At 42.5% G+C, this 25058-nt stretch overlaps 1 long non-coding RNA gene across 1 annotated transcript; it reads right to left on the bottom strand.

Moving 5' to 3' along the window:
* Nucleotides 1-15568: 15568 nt before the first annotated feature.
* Nucleotides 15569-16141, bottom strand: LOC143131584 (uncharacterized). Its single transcript, XR_012988128.1, has 4 exons — nt 16087-16141; nt 15880-15941; nt 15680-15775; nt 15569-15580 (listed from the first exon to the last, which is right to left on the bottom strand). It is a non-coding gene; the product is annotated as an uncharacterized LOC143131584 (long non-coding RNA).
* Between the last annotated feature and the right edge of the window lie 8917 nt (nt 16142-25058).

Raw genomic sequence — 25058 nt, 5'->3', positions numbered from 1 at the left:
GGCGTGTGGTCACTGGTGCACTTGTCCAGGCATGTGGTCACTGGTGCACGTGTTCAGGCGTGTGGTCACTGGTGCACGTGTTCAGGCGTGTGGTCACTGGTGCACATGTTCAGGCGTGTGGTCACTGGTGGTCACTGGTGCACGTGTTCAGGCGTGTGGTCACTGGTGGTCACTGGTGCACGTGTTTAGGCGTGTGGTCACTGGTGCACGTGTTCAGGCGTGTGGTCACTGGTGCACGTGTTCAGGCGTGTGGTCACTGGTGGTCACTGGTGCACTTGTCCAGGCGTGTGGTCACTGGTGCACGTGTTCAGGCGTGTGGTCACTGGTGGTCACTTGTGCATGTGTTCAGGCGTGTGGTCACTGGTGCACGTGTTCAGGCGTGTGGTCACTGGTGCACGTGTTCAGGCGTGTGGTCACTGGTGGTCACTGGTGCACGTGTTCAGGCGTGTGGTCACTGGTGCACGTGTTCAGGCGTGTGGTCACTGGTGCACTTGTCCAGGCGTGTGGTCACTGGTGCTCTTGTTCAGGCGTGTGGTCACTGGTGGTCACTGGTGCACGTGTTCAGGCGTGTGGTCACTGGTGCACTTGTCCAGGCGTGTGGTCACTGGTGCACTTGTCCAGGCGTGTGGTCACTGGTGCACGTGTTCAGGCGTGTGGTCACTGGTGCACTTGTCCAGGCGTGTGGTCACTGGTGCACTTGTTCAGGCGTGTGGTCACTGGTGCACTTGTTCAGGCGTATGGGCAACCAGGCGAGAGCAGCCTGCTCCCACCAACACACAGCTCTGGCACAGAGCAGGCACCAGGCTGGTAGCAACACGTCTTCTGTGACCCCCATCTGTAAATTTAGAGAGAGAGAAAGAGAGAGAGAAAGAGAGAGAGAAACAGAGAGAGAGACAGAGAGAGAGAGAAAGAGAGAGACAGAGAGAGAGAGAGACAGAGAGAAAGAGGAAGAGAAATAACTAAAGTCTATTACTGTTTCCCATTCCATACAATCCCATTAATTAGCATCACAGTTGATATTAGCGCCGCGCCATAATGGCTTGGAGACGGCAGGCGAGGGGAAGAGACTGCGGCTACAGATGGTTATTGGGCGCCAAGGCAGATGGCACGTCAGGCTGATTATTCACCGGCTTGCCAGGCGTGTGGTCACTGGTGCACTTGTTCAGGCGTGTGGTCACTGGTGCACGTGTTCAGGCGTGTGGTCACTGGTGGTCACTGGTGCACGTGTTCAGGCGTGTGGTCACTGGTGCACGTGTTCAGGCGTGTGGTCACTGGTGGTCACTGGTGCACGTGTTCAGGCGTGTGGTCACTGGTGGTGAAATTTATCATAACTGAAGAACGAGAGGAGGAGATCAAGAGAGAGAGAGACAGAGAGAAACAGAGACAGAGAGAGAGAAACAGAGAGAGAGAAACAGAGAGAGAGAGAAAGAGAGAGAGAAAGAGAGAGAGAAACAGAGAGAGACAGAGAGAGAGAGAAAGAGAGAGACAGAGAGAGAGAGAGACAGAGAGAAAGAGGAAGAGAAATAACTAAAGTCTATTACTGATTCATTACAGGGGCCCGGTGAGACATCAAATGCATTTCTGGGTTCTGGTTAAAAAGGATTAACACATTTCACACAGTAGGACGCTCTGGTGTGGCTCTTCCCGCTGGGAAAAAGGAAACTTTCTCCCCGCCGAACTAATGGAATGCTGTCGCCTATTTTAAATTTGATTCTTTTTTTTCTCAGTTTGGTGTCCTCGTTAATGCCCTGTTGATTATACATATGCAGCAGAAACCCATTCCACTTGTCTAAGTGGCGCACATCAGTGCTGTTTAATAGTCAATGGCCTCGTTCTGTTTGTATTAGTGACCTGGTCGGCATAGCGATGTGTCTCCCGGTCATTAGTCGGATAAGAGCAATCATGTGGCACAAACACGGACGCAACCAGGCTGAGGGCTGTTTGATATAGGTCATCATCTTGTGGGCATCTAATCATGAGGGCTGTTTGATATAGGTCATCATCATGAGGGCTGTCGATGGCCACACTGAGCAGTTATGCTTGTTAACTCCTTCACCACACAGACTGCAGAGTCATTTCCAGTAGCCCTTATTCCACATAGTATGATACATGTTTAAAATCAAACAAATCAACCATATGCTGTATGACTGTAAAATCAGCTGTTTTTATGTTAATCTCTGAACATTAGAGAAAGGTATTGCTACCATCCATGACTTCATTATGCACCACAGAGTCCCACACTGTTTGAGTGTAATGATAAGCACTGCAGCTTTATTTAGGCCACTGAGAGACATTGACCTCTGTGCTCTCCCCCGCCGGTCTATAACCTCTCATTCCGAGCGATCTGCGCTGTTATGGCTCGGCTCGGCTATCTTGTCAGCCGGCACGCCGCCCCCCCAGTGGACTCAGCCAAAGTCACGGTGTGGGTGTGGGTGTGGGTGTGCTTCTCTCTGGGACTCTAATTGTATTTACTTGTGTTTCCCCTGGGGTGCCTTCTGTTATGTTTCCCATTCCATACAATCCCATTAATTAGCATCACAGTTGATATTAGCGCCGCGCCATAATGGCTTGGATACGGCAGGCGAGGGGAAGAGACTGCGGCTACAGATGGTTATTGGGCGCCAAGGCAGATGGCACGTCAGGCTGATTATTCACCGGCTTGCCTGGTGATGAATATGACAAGCAGGGTGATCTCGGCCCTGCCTGAAGGCGCCAGTCAGCAGAAGGAGACGAGAAAAAAAGATGATGGAGACACATCACATCAGGCTAGGAGGAGTGCTCTGTGCGCTGTGGGTAACGCCTCCGCATTGTCATGCTCTTGACCTGTCATTTAGCAGATGGAGGCAATCGGCCATAGGCCAAAGTTTCATGATGCTTATCACTGCAGTAAACGCTAATTCTGTTATAAAAGGAATTTCTCATTTTTTAAGCTTTTATTTGAGACACATCTTTTATGCAAAATGCCGTATGCAACATGCTTCACTGTGGGGTTAGTCCTGAGTATGCAATATTAAGACGTAATGCATGTCAGTGAACAAAGAGAAATGATCCAACTGAAACTTTTATCCTTAAAATGAAAGTTATGAGAGCTGTTTTAATTACCCACAAAGGAAGAGTATAAACCACCTTCTGCAAGAAGTCATCCCATATTTAATGGAATAATGAATCAAGGCGCTAATTTTCCCTCTTGCAGTCTTCAATCAGCTGTGACATGTTTTCTCTCTCTCTCTCTCGGCAGACTCAAGGACGCTGTGATGATGCACAGACCCAGACCTCATTTTCAACACTACAGAGAGGAAGCGCACAACATGGAAAGATAATGACTCGCAAAAGACACACAAACAGACAGCAAGAAACCCTCAAAAACACGACGAAGAAAAACAGGATATTTAATTCAACTCGAAGACTGCCAGGAAAAGTCGAAACATTTTCACTGACAGTTGACCACATCCCAGAGATAATTAACAGCTGTTTTTTGTGAAACTGAATATTCACATTGGCACCTTCCCTGTGCTATGCAGTAAATTATAGCTTGGAACACCCGTAGGCTAATGACAGTCCATCTGACATCGCACAAGACTGCTTTAGTTGAGATCATTTTCTGTACATTTTCAAAACCATTCAGTGCCATAAGGGATTGTTGTGTATTTTGAATTGGCAGCACAGTGTTCTAATGAGGACCTCTACTGTATCAACGTGGACCATGTGTGTGCCCTTACCAGTAGCGCAAGTCTCACATCCTCCCGGAGATGCTTATTGTGCCGTCCTCATTAGCCACAATCACAGGGCCACACTGACAAGTGAGCTCCATTACCTCCGATTGGCTACGTCTGTCAGGGAGAGGTGAGAGCACAGCAGAGAGTTTCTTAGCGAAATTTCATTAGACCACTGCAGCTCCCCAAAAGACACCTCTGCCTAATGACGCTGTGTCAGTCTCGAATTCTCATCACGTCCGACAGTCGCACCGTCAAGGAACATACCGGCTCAGTCTCATCAAATCTCGCATGATAATGACGGCTTGATGACTAAGTGATGGCAGGCGGTGGCGAAACAACCTTGCCAGGGAGTGCTTGTGTGCGCCACTAGCAGATGGGCTGCCCCCATGAGCCCTAATAGAATGTCCCTGCAAGCTCACGGGGATCGCACACGGCATGGAATAGCTTTCTCAACACACTGTGCATGTATTAGCCAATGCTAATTAGCTCAGCGTGTGTTGGCGTCAGCCAGCCCTGTAAGACATTGATGCTGGCCATTGTGAAACAGCTGCAGAACACTGTAGCGTTTAGGGCAATGCTGTAGAGCAGGGGTCCCCAACCTTTTATGTACCATGGACCGGTTTGTTTCCTATTTTTTTTTCACGGACCGGCGGGGGGGGGGGGGGGGGTCGGGGGTTCCATGTTCCATATGTGTTGTGCATGCATTACTTGAAAAGAACTAGCTCCAGTTAGGCCTATGTATGAACAGTGAAGGTAACGATCTCTTAAACATGTGAAAAACGTGAACTTGAAGAAGTGGAAATTGAACAATATGAACTATGAATATTGAACAACTTGAAGCTACATCTATAAGTGTGAACATGCTTAACAAAATATGGGAACAAAACATAACGTGCATTACGAATATAATCAGTGGGAGCCCTGTGCTTGTTTCCCTGCAACAAGAAGGTTCCATCTGGGGGTGATGGAAGACAGTGACACCCTCAGTGTGTTTGAAATGTCCAGTCGATTGCACAATTTGGTCTTGCAATCATTGCCGAAAACCCGGCCTCGCATAGATACGTGGTGGGAAATGGTAGCAACATTTTCAGCGCTTTTACGGCTATCTCGGGATATTCTGCTTTGGTTTTGATCCAAAAACCCGCCAGAGAGGTTTCCTTATACACACTAAGACCACCGTCATTTGCAATTTCGATCAACTGCTCTTCCTCCTGCGCTGACGACTATTTGGGATATTGACAAATGGGTTGTGGACCCACTCGTTGGTTTGCCGTGGATCTTTGGAGGATGGGAAGTAACGCTCAAACTCATTTGAAAGCGCAACAAGGTGATCGCGCACCAGCTGCGAGAGAAAGGGCCCTGCCTCAGTCTCTCCCAAAACCCCCACTACTGTTTGGAACATATCAAATACACCCCGGTCCACTCGTCGTCCCCACAAATCAAGCTTGGCTTTAAATGCAGCGACTTTCTGCCAGTTTAAAGACAGTCGTCATTCTCCCCTGGAGTGACAGGTCATTAACCCATTTAAAGGGGTGGTTCAGGATTTTGGACATAAGACCTCATTTCCAAATAAGCAAGTGTGATATTTATCAGTGGAGACCGTTTTCAACACGTTTCATCCAGTCCTTCTAATTGCAGAGTTCGCAGGTGCTAGGCTAGCGCAAGTCAACGGTATGTGCTAGCCTGCCACTAAAGACAGTCTTATCCACTCCAAAGTACACCTGAGGCAAATTCCAGACAATCGATGTAAATGTCTGTGTTGATAGAATAGTGTAAGAAATACAACTACCCTTGCATCGCGTTGCAATAGTTATACTTTGGTCCCTGAAGTTGTTAGTAGTCATTTTGCAACTCAGCGGCGAACTGATATTACCAAGGCTACTACTAGGTATCCCCATTGGAGTGCGCTTTACTGTTTACTTTTCGGCGCAGTACTACTAACCGGAGCAAGTATAATTCCGTCGCTGCTAAGAAACTAGTCCCTCAAAATGTAATGCGATCGTTTAAATGCAAGGATAGAATAACGTTAGAAATAACACTATCAATACAGACATTTACATCGATAGTCTGGCGTTATAATTTATTTGCCTCGGGTGTACTTTGGAGTGGGTAAGACTGTTTTTAGTGGCAGGCTAGCACATACCGTTGACTTGCGCTAGCCTAGCACCTGCGAACTCTGCAATTAGAAGGACTGGATGAAACGTGTTGAAAACGGTCTCCACTGATAAATATCACACTTGCTTACTTGGAAATGAGGTCCTATGTCCAAAATCCTGAACCACCCCTTTAAGCCCAAATTTTTCCCAGACATGCAAATATGCAGATCATGTGTTATTAGCAACCCTTTGAAGTAATCAATAATTCTTTTTTTTTTTTTAATTTATAAAAGTAGATGAAAAAGTGAGTTTTATTACCGGTCACAATTGTGACCGGTGGGATAATATGCGTATACTCAATTAAAGGTTGCTCAAATTGCTTTTTTGTTAAAATAAAGGTATTCTGACAGGACTTTTCAAACTGATATGAACACTGACACCATTGGCAATAATAAATATGAAAAATATGTAAACATTGTTTATTTACCAGGAGCTTCGGCTCGTTAAAATAGAACCCTGAATGTGTACATGTATGTCTGTGCGTGCGTGTCTGCATGTAGTTGTGAGAGTTAGTGTATATGGTCTCTGTGTGTGCATCTGCATGGGGTGTGAGAGTTAGTGTGCATATTGTGTGTGTGTGTATATATATATTATATATATATATATTTATATATATATATATATATATATATATATATATATATATATATATATATATGCACTTTGCCTGCTGCTCTCACACACCCACCTGCGGATACACACACACACACATATATATATATGTGTGTGTGCATGTGTACTGTATGTCTCTGTGTGTGTCTGAGTGTGTATATCTGTGTGTGTGAGTGTGTATGTCTGTGTGTGTGCGCGTATATACACACACACACACACACACACATATATATATATATATGTGTGTGTGTGTGTGTGTATATATATACGCGCACACACACAGACATACACACACACACAGATATACACACTCAGACACACACACAGACATACACACTTACACACATATATATATATATATATATATATATGTGTGTGTGTGCGTGTGTGTGTGTGTGTGTGTGTGTGTATATCTGCAGGTGGGTGTGTGAGCAGCAGGCAAAGTGCATGTCGCGTGCAATGTGAAGTCCCCTTGAGTGTGTATGTCTGTGTGTGTGTTTGTGTCTTTGTGTGTGTGAGTGTGTATGTCTGTGTGTGTGAGTGTATATCTGTGTGTGTGTGTGTGTGTGTGTATTTGTGTGTGTGTGAGTGTGTATCTGTGTGTGTTAGTGTGTATATCTGTGTGTGTGAGAGTGTATGTGTTTGTGTCTGTGTGTGAGTGTGTATGTCTGAGTGTGTATATCTGTGTATGTGAGTGTATATCTGTGTGTGTGTGTATGTGTGTATTTGTGTGTATGTGTGTGTGTGTGTATGTGTGAGTGTGTATGTGTGTGTGTGTGAGTGTGTATATTTGTGTGTGTGTGAGTGTGTATGTGAGTGAGTGTATGTCTGTGTGAGTGTGTATATCTGTGTGTAAGTGTGTGTGTATGTCTCTGTATGTGTGTATGTATGAGTATGTGTATGTGTGTGTGTTTGTAGGTGTAGAAGTATGTGTGCATCTAGATACAACATTCTATCCCACCGGTCACTATTGTGACCATTAACATGTTTACTCATTCTGCAAACACACCAAATACATTTGAATAATTATAAATGTATATATCATAACTAGACACCTTAAAGACCATGTGTACAAAAAATATTTGTCCTATGTTTGTTTTAACATACTTTAAAAACCTTTTATTTGGGAGCTGTGAGGCCGTCATCCTCTTCTCAAGGTGCAACCAGGAAGTAAACAGCTCTGGTCATGTGACAATTTACTCAAAACATTTGACACTGCACACATTTCATTGAAACACTCTATTGTTTCAATATTTACTGAAAGAGTATTGGGATATTCCCCATTTACAGTTTTAGAGGCTTATAAGTACATATTTTTTTTCGGTCACAATTGTGACCGATGAGGTGAAATGGGTTAAGCAACCCGAATATGTCACACAGGTAAGCGAGTTTTGACACCCAGTCCTCATCACTAAAATGTTCAGATAACGGTGACTTTTTTTCTGTAAGAAATCTCTGCAGCTGCTCGATCTCGCAACTCAAACACTCTGGCCAGTGACCTGCTAAAGATGCTTGTTTTTTGTCGCTCAATATAGCAGTTTAGCTAACTTCGTGTGACACTACCGTTCGCTAAGAAGGTGAAGTGAGCTGACCTGAGGCTGCGCAGCGCTGAAGGCAATATGTAAAAGTGTTGAAGGCGGGACAGACAGCAGGGCTCTCAAGTGTCACGCATTGAGCGTGACAGTCACTCATTTCAGTCTTTTGTCACGCTCTCCCGCCACACGTTGTATTTCTCACGCAGAAAAACTATTCATATTTAATATGCTGCCGCAGCGACCAAAATGTCTCTGGCTACGCCGCTCTCACTATGGCACAAGCGCGTCTCCAAGAGTTGAGCCTTCCACTTATCAGCCAATCAAAAATAACGAGAGGGCTACACAATAGCCAATCAGAAAATAGCTCTATTGTATCTGGGTAAGATTTAAAGCAACAACCAATGAAAAACGTGTATCCTGGAATTGTTGAACGTGAATTATTGAACGTGAACCTGTTAGCCTACTCAGTGTTGCCAACTTAGCGACTTTGTCGCCATATTTAGCGAGATTTCAGACCCCCCAAGCGACTTTTTTTGTAAAAAGCGACTAGCGACAAATCTAGCTACTTTTTCTGGCGTTCTTGGAGACTTTTGGAGACTCTGATGTGATGGCATGTAACGTCCCTTTTTACTCTTCTGTGTGAGCAGTGAGTTCGTGCTGTGTGAAAGTCTCATGCCTGTTTCATTTGTGAATTACATCGAGTTCGCCCGAAGCGTTGCCCCATGATTATAAAAGTAATGACCTGTAGTGGCCTGTATCAGCCCATGTTATTACACGGAAGTAGATATTCTATAGATCTAACAGCTTAGACAACGTTATTGGAAGGTGCCGCAACTCTATGGCCGCAACTTCGGGTGAGATTACAACCAGAATCAACGAGACGAGAGCAATGACATGATGACATAGAAACAAGGACACGCTGCCAGCATCGTTCAACAACCACACTGAACAAAAGAATGTAGCCTAGGCTACAACTTCATTCACAAGCAGTTCAAAATCGAACATACAGGGGGTCATTTCTAGAAAAGTTAGCAACGACGTTGCTCAACCACCATGGTACGACGAAACTTGCGACCAAACAACGACACTGTTACACCTGTTTCCAGAAAGCATCGTACCTGTGTCGCAATTCGCTACCTCCGACGTTCGAACACCATAGTTCCAACCATGGAGGTATTATATATAACTGGAGAGAGTGACTAAGTCCCGCCCTCCATACAAATGAATGGTGGAGGCTAGGCTAGTAAATCTGGCCAATTCATAGTCAACGCCATGTTGAACACTGGGGCTCGGATCCAGCGCCAGTCGGCTCTGACCATGCGCCAAGTTCTAAAGCTGGAAATGACGCATGAACCACGTCGATTTTTATTGGATATTCTGTAAAAAGAGAGTCGTCCTCCAGTAAGAGGGTGGCGATAATGCACATACTTTGCTTGCCACGTAACAAGAAGAAGAAAAAGTTGCTCGGGAACGCGCATGGAGTCCGAGTGGAGTCGCCCTGAAGCGCAACTTAATTTCATTGGATAACACAGCGGCTCTAACTAAGAGCGGTCTGCTTGCTGTCCTGCTGCAAATATGCATTCGAACTTGACGTAAAATATCCGTAGTCGAACTATAAATAAACTATTCGGTTTTTAGTGCCAAGTGTAGCGCATTTTTACAGTCTATGATTAGTTTGTTTTTTATTTTATTGTTTGCCATCTCATAGCGGGTGCTCTAAACATATTCTAGCGTTGGCCCATGACCAAATCAAGCCAATAATAGCCAGTAGCCACAATAATGACTGGAGCCAGAGCCCTCAATAGCCACCCTGTTTTGAAAATTATATTGAAGATATTCAATATTATTGAAGATAGTATTGAAGATAACGCACAGAACGGTCAGCCTGAGCGGACAATTACGTTCCCAACTCATCTAAAATGTGGTGTCTTTACTTTGAGTTGTACACCGCAGATGGTAAAGTAACGGTTAAAGAGAATGTTGTCTGCGGACTCAGCAAAAAACTGTTTACTTACGCATCCACGACGTCCAATCTTCGCGCTCACCTGTGGAGTTACCATCCAAATGAGGCAGCGGTGTCAGAGGCACAGTAGACGGCCAGAGCATCGCCAGGCGTCCAACATCGTATGATTGCATTTCCCGTAAATCCTAAATTATGTCCAGGGTCTGCTATTTACTTAGGCTGCAAAGCACAGGTATTTATTTGAGGTATGCTTATTCGAGGCAGACCTTTATTTCTTACATTGTACGTTATTGTGAGACATGCGTTTTGTTTGGAGCGGCATACCAGGCTATCAAACGCAGACGATTTTCGGTTTTGGTATGGGATTTAATTTACTTTTTGACTTTTATTATATAGTTAAATGTTGAGGCTGATGGGCATTTAAAACTAGAGGGTATTTGATGATCACTGTAAAGTTTCGTGTAGTTGAAAAAGTGTTGGAATTTCCAGCTATTTATTGCGAGACAAGGCCTTTTTCATTCATTGAACGTGCGCTGTGCTCTAATGGAATCCTTATTGCATAGCGAAGTAGCCTAAATTGAGTTTTTTTTTAATTATGCATGGTTTACTTTTTATTAAATTCGTAGGCTGGAATGCCTCGCGGCAATAATTGTGTTTAAATGTAGTAGCCTAGTGCTTCAGTCTCTGGCAAGCTCCAAAGGGGGCGGCTATAGGTTGAGAGCAACGTGTTGGAGACCCATGGTGTAACGAGACAAGGTCTTTATGCCGCTGTTGTGTAATTTATTGTCTTTAATCATGTTTAGGCTATGTTTGTTCGGGACAAACAACAACGAAACAAGATCAATACAATTTTCTTTATTTGTTTATTTGTCATATGATGGATAAACAACCATAATATGCACGTCTTCTCATAGGATCCTCAAGAAATATGCACTGAATAACGTTTGGCTGTAGCCGCCGGATAGGTACCCGCCCATCAACATGTACGCGCATGAGAGCTCGTGCCCAACACGGATTTTCGTGCATGGAGCTGGTTCCAAATGCTCCATGCAGCGCCATATTTGAAAATGGCGTATGCTAACATGCCGAAGCTAATCTGCACGCTCTTGACCCCCTGGTTCCAACAGCGTTGTTGATGATGCAGCGATACATATCATTGGTGGAAACAGTGGCAACGTGTAATAGACTTCTCCAGAATATATCCCGCCTCCTAACTTCCGTATCCATCCAACTTCCGGGCGTGGATTGTCTATGGGAAATAACATGGCGTTTTGAAAGATCGTACCTGTCAAACTCTGTAGGTGACAAATTAAAAAAAGCTGCTGGGCAGATTGACCTACACACTTCTGCCATCTAGTTTCCACTGGATTTTTTGATTTTCGGTGCCGTTTAAGTAGTATAGTCTATAGTATACTACTTAAACGGCACCGACAATCAAAAAATCCAGTGGAAACTATATGGCAGAAGTGTGTAGGCCAATCTGCCCACCAGCTTTTTCAACTTCGCTACCTACAGATGTTTTACCGGTATGATATTTCGAAACGCCATGTTATTTCTCATAGACAATCCACGCCCGGAAGTTGGATGGATACGGAAGTTACGGAGGCGGGACTTATTCTGGAGAGGTCAATACCCCACCCCCTAGAAATGTTCTGTCACGGCCTATGTCGACATGTTTCTAATCTAAACCGAGTGATTAATGCTGGTATTGTCATTGCCATCAGCCAAAACCTAAACCTATTGCAAGCATAGAAAACAGTTAACTTAAGCAGACCAATATGAGTCATTATTTGTGTTATATATCTGTGTTGGAAAAAATATTGCGCGCTCGGCCGGAGTTCGCATCCTATCTCTTCTTTTCATCTCTGAGTAAAAGTAGGCCTACGAGACACAACAATAGGTTTTGACCATACATATTTATGTATATAGTTACATATAGTTACTCTACATCGAGAGACCATAGGTACAATACATCAGTCAAAAACAATTGAATCTACGTGTCACACTAGTTCACCTGCAGGTAGCGAGAAGCAAGAGGACAATCTCACATCATAAGAAAATCGAACCTACAACGTTGGGATAATAAGTCATCTGATTTAGCCACTACACCATTTAACACTGCTGCTGTTAGGGACTGTGAAGATTATAATACTAAAATCAAGGCAATACTTTAATTAACATAAATAGCAAGAATGAGCCCAGTAGAGGAGCAGTGTCTTAATCAAAATTAAGCTACAGGATAGATCAATCATTGAGTCACGAGATAAACATCCACTTCGCAAATTTTGGTTAGGCGGTTGTGATTTTTGGTTAGGCGCTCCGGACACCAACAGGAACTACCAAGGAACGACACAAGTGCGACTGCCTAGGGGCAGTAGTTCAAACGACCAAACTTTGCGTCCTTGTTTGCGATTGAGAGTTCGAACTACCCTTTCTAGAAACACAAAATCCAAGAACGATGGAACGTACTACCAAGGTTGCGACGCAAGTTAGCAAACGATGCTTTCTGGAAACGACCCCCAGGTTAGGAAAATATAGCATTCGTTTAGGCTATGTAGCCTCAATGTTGTCAATGCAGGACAGACTGTAGGCTGAGGGGGAAAAAATCTGTTGGTCTGTCCTAGTGACATTAAGCCTAAATATATCCAAAATATAGCCAGTAAGGTTAAATTGTGTGTAGCCTATGGTGAAGTTATAATCAGACTTCAAGCAGTGCAAAGCAGATGGAGCAGTTGGGAATAGGTTGGACTGCTTTTCAGCCACTTGATGCTCATTCTGGTGTAGGCTATGACGAGATAGTGTACAGAAGTGTAAAGTGTCTCAATTAATATACAAGTATAGTAAATTAAATAGATTTAAAGGTGACTATTTGAGTAGGACAAAAGCAAACAGGTGTAAAAGGGAGTTAAAGGGCCATCACCGTTTTTTTTTTTTTGGGGGGGGGGGGTACACGACGTGGTGACGTAATTGATATGCAAATTAGTATGTGACGTCATCTAGCGACATTTAGCGACTTTTGGAGCTGGCTTTAGCTACTTTACATTTTAAATAGTTGGCAACACTGAGCCTACTTACTTCTTCCAAGTTTCGTTCACCTTGGAGCTTCGAGCATCAGTTCATGGTTTCAGCACAGAGTAAGTCATCTTTTAATGTTACAACAAATACACAACTTGTTTTTACACAAACAATGACAATGTGACTGCTGCTATAGAGAAGGTTTCCCAGATAATTAGCATCAGTTGTTCATGACTGTCTGTAACTTAGCCAACAGTTTCACAGCCTGTTCATTGACAACACTTGCTCAGAACAAGTAGCCTATAGTCATACTTTCGTTCACACGATGACTGACATATTGTCACATTCTAAACATCCCTCTCTCCAAATAGGCTTAATCATTTTATTAGCACTAAACAAATTAAAGTGTATTGCATAGCCTATTGTTATAGGTCACTTTTAAAATCATGTCATATTATATAATTATATCCTGGCCATGGATGCATTAATCATTGCATCTGTATTAAAAAATGTCAGGTAAAAAGCAATTAAGCATCCTCTCATTCACCCTGAGAGGAAATCCTCTAAAAGGTCCAGGTAAGTGGATGCTCAGGTGGTGAAAAGGCCCATTATTGAATTGTCAGTGCCATGTGTCAAATCTTTTCTTTTGCAAATCTGAGCAATTATAAATGTTTTGCCCCATTTTGACTTAGGAGGGCATTGCTCCTACATACTTTAGCCAATAATCAAATGCCTGCTCTCTTTTGGAAAGCTGAGACACTGTTGGAAAACAATTAGAATAACTGTGTGATGTACTGACACAAAGTTACAAAGGCTAGATTATTCTTTTCTTTTTCTACCAGATAACAAGCATCTTTGAACTGACCACATTTCAGCGCTCTCTAGGTCTTGACTTGATATGACTTGAGTCCTAGCATTAGGTCTTGTCATGCTGTGTGCAAAAGTAGATCAATATAGAATGACAACATGAGCACTTTAGACTATTATTTGCCAAGGTATGCTCATGCATTTTGTAAAATGCCCTATGAAAACTCCCCATAGAACTTTGGGTTATCCAAAATGCATACTGGCAATCAAATGCTTACTGCATATGAACCCCTTATAAGCATAATCTTGGCCTCAAATGAAAGGTAATACTCTGAAGTTTCATGCTTGCATTTGGATTGTAGGCTACTTCAGGTTCTGATATGACTACACTAAATATGGAATAATTACAAAAAATACAAATCTTTACAATTTCTATTTCAATTCGGTGTGTATAAGATGGGCTATTCTGCAAAACTAATATTGGATCAACTGGTAACCGACCTGGGGCTGGTGTATGCTAGCTGGTGATGCTAGTTGCGCGTGTAAATCCTCACACCCCTAACCTTAAGAACGGCTCTAACCGCTGAGTTGGAAGCTTGGACTTTTAGCTCAGTGGTTAGAGCGCTCGACTCCCATGCCAGTGTGTGTCACTGCATGAAAAGTGTGATTTTCGTCCCCGTAAACGACCGGAGATCTCCCTCATTTTCGGTAGTTGACGACAATTTGCAACCCGCGCTTGTCGCCGTTTGTCTGTGCCACAAATTGTCGGAACCGAACAATGACGTATGTGGAGAGCTTGCAGAGTGCTAATGGCCTTAATTAGCATATGAATGCAGCGAAACCGCGGCTGGCCAGGTCTGGCTTGAATATCCTTACTCAGTATTGGATGAAACCACTACTTTCAAACAAGTAAAATCACTCCTGATTGGCAGCAAAACCACACCTGGCCAGGCCAGGCTTGAATTTCCTTACTCAGTATTGGATGAAACCACAACTTTCAAACAAGTAAAATCACTCGTGATTGGTTGGCAGATCTGTCACTATTCGTCACCCTGCCTCATAATAAATGTATATATATATATAAATATATATTAATTTATTTATTCATATTAAGCTGTATATTCATGTCATTGTTATCCTATGTAGGCTACCATCAAGGACATGAATGAATTTATAGAGGAAATGAACATTTGCCAGGAACATGTTTATGCAAAGAAAGAGCTTTATTAAAACAAACACAACTATATACAAAGCGAGGATCGATCTGCCCACACATGGGTGGAGGATGATCCAAAAACTACAACTCAGTGAACTGTCCGTTTGCCTCCTCTGGGTTGTCGGTAACTGGCGCTGTTCTTTCCGAGGCAGGTCCGTTGTGCAGACGCCTATTGTGCGTGGCTCTGTACTTCGGAGTCGCCTCTTACCGGGACTGCAGCTTCGCACAGAGTTCAGAGAGCTCCAGCCTACGAAATGACGGCGACCGTACAATCCATCCAGAGACCCCACCAACAACGCCATCTTCTTGGTCAGACAGTTCCACCTAGTCATCTGCTAGCACACTCTGTCTCGATTCCAGCAGCTGTAAAAAAAACAATGAATCAGTACTGTGCGATGATGCACTGCGTATGGACACAACACATCTATCAATGCACCAAATAAAGTCTTACCCTCTTTCTTCTCGCTCGACTCCGAGCTGAACTCTTCGCAGCTTCCGCCCGCAATGAGTTTTCTGGCTGGGTATACCTAAAGCTCCTGCGTACCATCTCTTACAGGCGGCTGGAAAACAATTAAATGAGTGGTATGAATAAAAATCAAACGCAAGTCACAGTAACATTAAACAAGGAAGGAGAAACAGTAAAAAAAAAAGTCACTTACACACAATGTCGTCTTTCAACATCGTGTAAATCTGGACTTGCAGATATTGCTCCGAGCAAATAGGAGGCCACCGCCTCATTATGAGGCGAGATTAGTCTGTGAAAACAAAATGTACAGTTATGATCGGTATCTATCCTATGGTATCTATACGTATCTATTTCCTTATACCGCAGAATGAAAGCATATTCTTTAAATCTTACCCTTGCTCCGGTTCGTAGCGCCTGCAATTTGTCTCCGAGTTGTGAAGACGGCGTACTGCTTCCTGTAAATGACGACACAAAAAAATACACTTTAATAAAGCTGGTTCTGCTCACTTGTTCTTTTGCAAGGCTACTAGGCTACTCTTAGCTTTGGTTTTAGGCTAGGGTACTTTTAACTTAGCTAGCAGTCATCGAACATATTCTTACCGCAAGCTTGGGATTGTGCACCAGTCTTCTCTTCTTAAAGTTTGTCTCTCCCGCAGTTTTTCGACTCCAGAGCAGCCAACCGGTCCTCTATGGACAGCAACCTAGAGTTTACCTAATTGCTTGAATGACTTGCAGACAGCTCCGAGCAAAGAGGAAGTCACGACCCCATTAGGAGGCAAAGTTAGTCTGTGAAAACAAAATGTACAGTTAAGATCGGTATCTATCAACGTAGCCAATCTATTTCCTTATAGCCTACAGCAGAATGAAAGCATAGTATTCTTTAAATCTTACCATTGCTCCGGTAGCGCCTATGTGTCTCCGAGTGAACCCTGGTAGGCTACGGCTGGCTCTGATTTCCCGAAAGCAGATGTCCATTCTCCTGGCGAGACAAGTAACCACTCATCTGGCACTAGATCCAATGCTCTCCATTCTTCCAAGCAAAAAGGGAAGTGCTCGTTTAAAGGTCCCCTCTTCTAGAAGGAATGAGCGCAGACGATCGCGGGCGCGTTGTTTATGATTCACATCCACATACATCCAAATAACGTGAAGTAGTAGCCTAATGAAACTGTAGGCTAGCCTTTCTGTTCTGCTGAACCCAAGTACAGCTCGCTGCAGCCTGTGGGAAGGCGAGGCTTGGAGATGCTCCTCTCTAAATTTGCCGCCGCACACTGACTGTTGTTTATCCTATCAGCTGTTCTGGTGGAAGCGCGACCAGATCTATTTCCCTGGTAGTAGACTATTTACACAGTCCAAAACATTGGCTATTTCCCTGGTAGACTATTTACACAGTCCAAAACATTCTCAGTCTATACGCCACAGCAGGGTCACTTATATAGGTATATATTTTTTATTCAACAAAAATATATGCAATTTTGCATATATTTTTGTTGAATGAAGATAGTGATAAAGACAATCATTTATATATTTGCCTCTGAAATTCTCATTGTGTTGGTGTGAAGGGAAAATCTGAATCTAAACTCTATCGACTGTTTTAAGTCAGGTTACATTATTGGAGCTTGCAGGGAACAGACATGTCATACCCAGCATCATTTCTGCCTGTTGAGCGTATTACTGGGAGTTGTTTAAGCAAGACCAAAGGCCATAGTCATGCCAGCATGCACAGTTCACTCTCCCTGCTACCCTGATTTGCATTTGTATAGCTCACAGCATTTTCATTTACATGTTAAAGCCTCCCCTAGAATTAGGAGGAGGGGGGTCGTGGGCGGACGACTGCCAAGCAAGGCCCACGTCAATTTCTGACAATTCATGGCAGTTTTCGGCATTGCCTGCAAACTGCCGCGAACAGCCATTAAACTGAACTTCCACGACAATCTACAGTGCCGCATACTGACGGAAATCACACTTTTCATGCAGTGTGTTGAGGTGGCGGGTTCGAGGGGCGTGAGCAGTGGACGAAACAACCTCATTTTACACTGAGACATCTGAAGGCATATTAATAACAGCAACAAGTTGTAGTATTATTACACCCTCGGACGGACGGGGGGGGGGATTGTCGACAGGGAATGTCACTCTTGCCTGTCCTCAAAACTTGAGAGCCCTGAGACAGACTTAAGAAAATAGACCTTGCAAAATGCAAACATGCGTGCAATTAAACAACTGCATATAGGCCTATGCCATGTAAAAACGTGACATTATTGCGAATGAAATTTAATTTAGTTTGCATGCATTTAAAAAAAAAAACTCATGTCGTAGGCTATACGGCCCGGTTAGGAATGTCCCGCGGCCCGATGGTTGGGGACCGCTGCTGTAGAGCAAGTGGTCTCTAACCTTGTTTTCTTCTGAAAGCTACTTTGGCTAAATGCAGTGTTGCCAACGTAGCCACTTTGTCCCATATTTAGCGAGATTTCAGACCCCCCAAGCGACTTTTTTTGTAAAAAGCGACTAGCGACAAATCTAGCTACTTTTTCTGGCGTTCTTGGAGACTTTTGATGAGACTCTGATGTGATGGCATGTAACGTCCCTTTTTACTCTTCTGAGTGAGCAATGAGTTCGCCTGTGCTGTGTAAGAGCCTCATGCCTGTTTCGTTTGTGAATTAGCCTACATCGAGTTCGCCCAAAGCGTTGCCCCATGATTATAAAACTAATGACTGGCCTATGTAGTAGTATCAGCCCATGTTATCCACGGAAGTAGATGTTCTATAGATCTAACCGCTCAGACAACGTTATTGGAAGGTGCAGCAACTTCGGGTGAGATTACAACCAGAGTCAACGAGACGAGAGCAATGACATGATGACAGGGAAACAGGGACATGCTTTCCAGCATCGTTCAACAAAGGAAAGTAGGCTACAACTTAATTCAGAAGCAGCTAGTTCAAAATCGAGCATACAAGTTAGAAAAACCTAAAGCATTCGTTTAGGCTATGTAGCCTCAATGTTGTCAATGCAGGACAGACTGTCGGCTGAGGGGGGAAAATTCTGTCGGTCATGTCCTAGTGACATTAACTAAATAAATCCACAATATAGCCATTGTCGTAAGGTTAAATTGTGTGTAGCCTATGGTGAAGTTATAATCAGACTTCAAGCAGTGCAAAGCAAATGCAGCAGTTGGGAATAGGTTGGAAATTACTGATTTTCAGCCACTTAATGCTCATTCTGGTGTATACAATGACAAGATGTACAGAAGTGTAAAGTGTATCAATTACCCTAATATACAAGTATATTAAATTAAATATATTTAAATTAGGCTCTTAAAGTTGCCTATTTCAGTAGGCCTAGGAGAAAAGCAAACAGGTGTAAAGGGGAATTAAAGGGCCATCACCGTTTTTTTTTTTTGGTTGGGGGGTCATCTAGCGACTTTTGGAGCTGGCTTTAGCTACTTTCCATTTTAAATAGTTGGCAACACTGGCTAAATGAACTTAGCCGAGAGCAAGCAGTGTTTTATGTTAGTACAGCTCATAGCTGATCTCCACCCAAACTAGTTCCATATGCGCTTTAAGGCTACTTTCAACTCCTTTGCCTTTTCTGTTTGTTAAATTGACTGAATTTGATTTAACTGATACTTTAACATGTTTACTAAGTAACTGTTATAATATTTATGAATATTATAAGCACTAGCCTACTCAGAAACAATTGGGGAGCTACTGGTAGCTCGGGAGTTACCTGTTGGAGACCCCAGCTATGCACTCTATGCACGACTCCATTTTGGATTTGCTGATACTGGCAGATCAACTTCCTGTTTACATTAATACATTTGCAGAAATTACTCTTTTCTATAGTCATTATCTTCAAGACCTACCTCATCTAACGGTAATGTAGACCGACTTTGTGAAAATGTTGTGTGCCACTTCCCCCAGAAAACGGGAAAAGGGTTTAAAAGGTAAATGGCCAGCTACATTAACAACTAACCACTCATACAGTATATAAAACTGGCAATTTGAACAACATCAATCAAATGTTGCTTGGTTCAAAGGAAGGTAAACAGAACAACTTGTGCTAAATGGTGTCTCCTACTTCCTGTTGTATTGGCAGAAGACTGTTGTTTTTCAGAGGAGTTTACAGAGTGTGTGGGAGCAAAGTGTTGCCCCTAGTTTTATTCCTGAATTACAACACCAGCCCACATACGTTACAAAGAAGTAGAAGTAGAAAGCTAGCTCACTGTTTTGTTTGAAAGTCAACAGAAGTGACATTATCCCAGCATCGCTTAGAGCAGGGATTCCCAAACTGTGGTACGCGAGCTGCTTCTAGGGGGTACGCGAGATGAAAAGGGCTATGGCGGACAGGTGTAAAATGAAAATTTTAAATCTTTTGTAATTAATTCATGAATAAATACGTACATAATTTCGAATCAGGTCATAATGATATGGAAACATGAAATTAAAGGTTATCATTTATAAACTCTGTATGTGTTCATCAAAAAAAGGGCAGCTTATTAAACATGACGCCTGGAATAGCTAATATGTTACTTTTGAATGCGTTGGATGGTCCGTGGGGGGAAAGTTTCGCGGATATAACAGGTTTTTGAAAACAACAAAAACAGAAAGGAGGGAAGGAGCAAAGCTAGGAGTTATTTCAGATGGACAAGAAAGGTAAAATTAAGCTAGGCTTTACATTTAACAAACTAAAGGTAGCCTAAGTTTAGCATTTCTAGGCTGTATAGCCTAATGTCCAAACGAATACATCCGTTTTTATGTGTTTATGTGTCGGATGGTGGGGGTACGCGAGCCGAGTCGGAATGTAGGCGGTGGTACGCGGGGGGGAAACTTTGGGAACTACTGGCTTAGAGCACCTTTAAGGACCTGCGCTTCACTTAAAAATACCCTTAGAGAACGTTTCATGACACCCAGAGGCCTATAGATGTATAGGTCTCACATTTTGATCTCTATAGCACCCTGCATTGAAGAACTCCAGAACAAGAAAAAAAATGAAGAGGAAAATCAAAGGAGTTCTGAAAAAAAAGAAAAAAAAACCTCAGTGATGCAACCCTTAATCAAATTTTGGCAACTCAGGAAAAATCTGTATTCACTCTGACGGCACGCATATCTCACTTCATGCATTCAATTACCAATCCCACCGGGCCCATAAGCCTCTTATGAGAACGCCAGCGAGGGAAAAAATGATCGATACCAAACATTACTTATTTAGCTCATTTGAGTAATGATAGGGAGGCAGAGAGGTTTTCCAAGTTCATAGTTTAAAGACAGTATTAAAAAAAAAATCCTTTGATGAAGTTGGGTGTTTAACCTCAAACCACCAAGCTTGACAGAGGGATGTATAAGCATTCAGCATCGTAATAGGAAGTGAACTTGAGAGATGCATGTTATTCAGTGATAATGATAGTAACCTGAGGAAATACATCTGCAGTAGGGTCCCCTTTGCTATATGGCACTTAAAGCTCTTATTATTGTGATTTGCACATGCAGGTTTTCTATGGCCAATGAAATAAAGACACATATTTGTTCTGCCTCCTCTGGATGTCTTTATCACAACCAAAACATCCACCAGCAACCAAAACATTTTGACTCAAAAACACTATGGGTGTGCATTGGCACTGCCCTCACAATTCGAATCGATTACGATTCACCAGGTAACAATTCGATTCAATTCGATTCTACGATGCATTGCGATGCATCAAAATTCTGCTGCACACAACAAGGCAAATTTTGAGGTCATGAGGCAATACAAGCAGTCAGATATTGAACAACAGATTTTATTGGCTGCTATGTGTGTATTATCACTCTCCTGTATCTTTGACATAAATATCATAAAAAAAAAAATTTGAATGGTTCAGGGTATTGGATATGGCATTTTAATAAGTTTAATAATTTAAACACATTGTAAAACTTAAAGCCCAAATTTGGAGACATCCATGCATGTAGAAATTTGCTGCAAATTCAAAACTGGATTACTCTGGAACGGCTAACTGTACAGGGGACTGCTTTACACCTTTCTGTTCGGTAAGGTCAGCTGTTTATTCTGATATATGGTTTGTTATGTGTTGAACGAAGGGTTCGTGAAGTATCCCACCGATATGAATGGGTAGGTTGATGGGCGCAGAACCTTCAGTAGAATTTATGATTAAATTGAATTATATTATTTACTTTTCTCGTGAACCGTTTACCACAGCAATTAACGGCTAACATCTATCTATCTATCTATAAAGCAAGAAGCGTCTGTGTGTCTGTCTGTCTGTGTGTCTGTGGCACGCATATCTCACTGACCGTTTGTCAGACTGATTTCAAACTTGGCAGGTGTCTTGCTATGGGCATGAGTAAGTGCAGTGCCAAATTTGACGTTGTTTGAATAAGAAATGCAAAATATATCGTTAAATATATCGGTAAAAGAAGCACATTGGCTTTCGCCGCTAGCCACTCCCCCTCCCACACACCACTGTACTGTAAGCTACCAGTGAGTATAGAAGCAGGGCTTTGGCAGAGCTGGATCAGTGTAGGTTACACAGCTTAAAACGTAACATGTCTGACCTCAACAGAAAGTGAACAACAGTAAAGTGAACAGTAAAGTGATTTTGCAACAACACGCCAAGACACACAGGTATGCAGTGGCTCTTCAAAATGACGTAAAAAATGATGTGCAATAAACGGACACTTCGAATAGCCCAGGCTACTTTGGACTGTATTTATACTTTGAATAAACAAACGACATTTCCAACTGCAAGGTCTTAAATTGAAACGAGCGATAATGGTCCCGAATTAAAGAACGTCTCAGAATGCCACACATGCAAATCATAACCAGCGACAAGCAACGAGTGGCAGACAGAGTGTGATGTCACTTATAGGCCACCAGAGACTGTTTTTGAGTCACACCGTTGCAAATTTCATATGACGCCACCATTCCACAAAATGGTTTGTTTTCAATTTATTAATAGGTTATTCAATTATAACCTATTTATTCAAGTTATTCAATAGGCTAATCATATAGCCTTGACTCAAAACAGCTGTTAGGATTATGTAATTTTCATTTGTAAAAAATGTCACATGTAGCCATGCTTAAATTCTGCTCACTTAACATTTATTATATTATTATATTATCTGTAGGCCTATTCATTATTAAAAGCTTACCTTGGAATAATGTTTTTCCCTATTCTATTTTCCAAGCAGGCCTACCTGCAGGCATGTAATTGGGCTACAGGAATAGCATGATTGAACGGGCACTGCACTAGTTGTTTAAAAGCTGAGAAAAAGCTCTTTCATGTTATGTGATAGGCTACTTGTGATGTCTGTGTGATGAGTAGGCTCATTCGCGAGTAGTTGAACTGAGAAGAAGGGGTGAATTTGGATGCACTGTCTTTCTTGCCGTGCGCTGTCACTTTCTCCACTGCGTAAAAGACTAAATTAATTTGCGCTGTGAATGCTTATTTTGACAGGATGCCAACGATCGACATGGTTCGTGAAGTTAGTTGTATTGCCAACGTGCTTGATTTTAGTGTGGCAGGTTTTACACACCGCGTACGTCTTGTCTAGTTTCCCATTAACTTCGTAGAATCCGAAATGTGCCCAGATGTCCGCTTTCCAAGCTTTGGGTGCGTTTTTAATTACCCGCCTATCGCGTTCATCTCCCTCCGTCATCTTGATTCTTTAGTGTTGTTGTTATGCTAGCTAGTGCTGCTGCTTAGCATGTAGCTACAGGCTGCGCATGTCATCACAACGTTGCTCCGGAAATGCCCCCAGAAGTAATTGAAACTTCACAACTTTATTGTCCACTCAAGGCCAGAAAAAAAACCGCCTCATGCCGCATCAATGTTGAATCGTGCATGACCCGCATTGCAATGCATCGCCAAATCAATTATTGTTGACACCACTAAAAAACACTACAAACCACTGGTGTTCCAGTTTAGATGGTGAGCAGTTTAACTGGTGATATTTGCATAAAATCAGTGAATATTCAACAAGACCCTGCCTACTTCTTAATCAGCTCTGCCTCCAATAGTGCAGGTTTATATTAGGCTACATTTTCACGAAGTGTTTGCAAGTGAGACAATATAACAGATATCGCTGAAAACATCACCAGTGTATGTCTAATACATGTCCGTTTAAGCATTATCCACAAATATGACACATACTGATTGAATGGAAAAAATAAAACTAGCGATCTAGCTGGGATTCGAACCACGCATGGACAAGAAAGTTGATTGGATTAGCTTCTACATCGTCTATACCACTACACTACGAGCTGCTGAAATTGATGCCAGATTTCTATGTACTGTATATATTGAACTGTTAGTCAAAGTTAACACAGGTTAACATAAGTGAGAAATATACGCCCATGTTAACTGGTGCCATCACAATTTAACATGGGCATATGCAAGCCTCAAAACAACAAAATAGGTTCATCTTTGCCTCACATACCAAAACCTAACTGATGTACAACAAACTGGCATGTCCCACAAACACTTTATTCCGTTTTGGGGGTTAATAATATGAAATACGTCAGTCATGTGCAAAAATTATCATAACTTAGTGTCATGTCTCTGTGAAGTTATGCAGTGAGCTGTCTAATGATTTGAAGTGAACACATGAAACTTATTTTCTCTGAGTTAAATATTATTTAATTTGTTGGTCCTAATTTGACGACACAAAATGGTTATCATGGTAGCATATATTACAAAACTTTGATGAGAGAGTTTGATGACAGATGTTGCTGTTTCAGATTCCCACGTAGCCTAAATTAGAAAATAGTTTAGCCTACTTACTGCTCGTTCAGCAGCCTGTTGCAAAACATTCACTTAGCCTAGATGTTTGCTATAATGAATATCTTGATCGATTGACAAATAAGCTGTCACAAGACAACATAGACCTACATTCATTTAATAGGAACACCATGCTATTGTATAGATATAAAATAACCAGTGGTGCAATTGGTTAGCAGGGTGGACTATTGCTGCTAGCTTGCTATTTTAGTGAGCAGTTCGAGGCCTAAGTGATCTTCATAATTTTTGCTTTCTGCACAAAAAACGAGCAACGTCTGATGGGGTCATTTGTTACTGTTTGTGATGCAAAATTACTGAGGCAAAATTAATCTGCATTATTCAAGGCATGCATTCGCTGTGTTTGCTCATGTTATAGGCTATCACCAGTTAACATGGACATCAGGATAGCTAGTAAGCTAGTAGACTAGTCTAATAGACTAATAACAAGCATTGCTCTCTGTGGCGTAGTGGTGATAGTGCTTACTGCTTAGAACATTTTGCCTCAGTGAGACTCATGTTCGAAACCCAACAAAACCTTCGCTGATTTACTTTGACACATTTCCTGTTTGCACAACATTTTGTGTGGATGCTTAAGCAGACATGCATTATACATAGCGATTCCCGCATGTTTTCGGCAAGATCTTGCTTCATATTCTGTCACGCACTGTAGGCTTGTGAAAATGTGAATCTCCAGCACTGGAAGGGCGGAGGCAGAGCAAAGTGTTGTTAACAAGTAGGCAGGGTCTTGTTGAATATTCACGGATTTTATGCAAATATCACAAGTTAACCTGCTCACCATCTAAACTGG

Source organism: Alosa pseudoharengus, unplaced genomic scaffold (genome assembly GCF_046254945.1).
Source record: "Alosa pseudoharengus isolate Yale_2024_CS ecotype anadromous, Long Island Sound unplaced genomic scaffold, YU_APseudo_1.1 YU_APseudo_1.1_scf_18, whole genome shotgun sequence".
Classification (NCBI taxonomy): domain Eukaryota; kingdom Metazoa; phylum Chordata; class Actinopteri; order Clupeiformes; family Clupeidae; genus Alosa; species Alosa pseudoharengus.
Note: the sequence above shows the minus strand (reverse complement) of the source record. Positions and strands in the feature narration are given on the sequence as shown.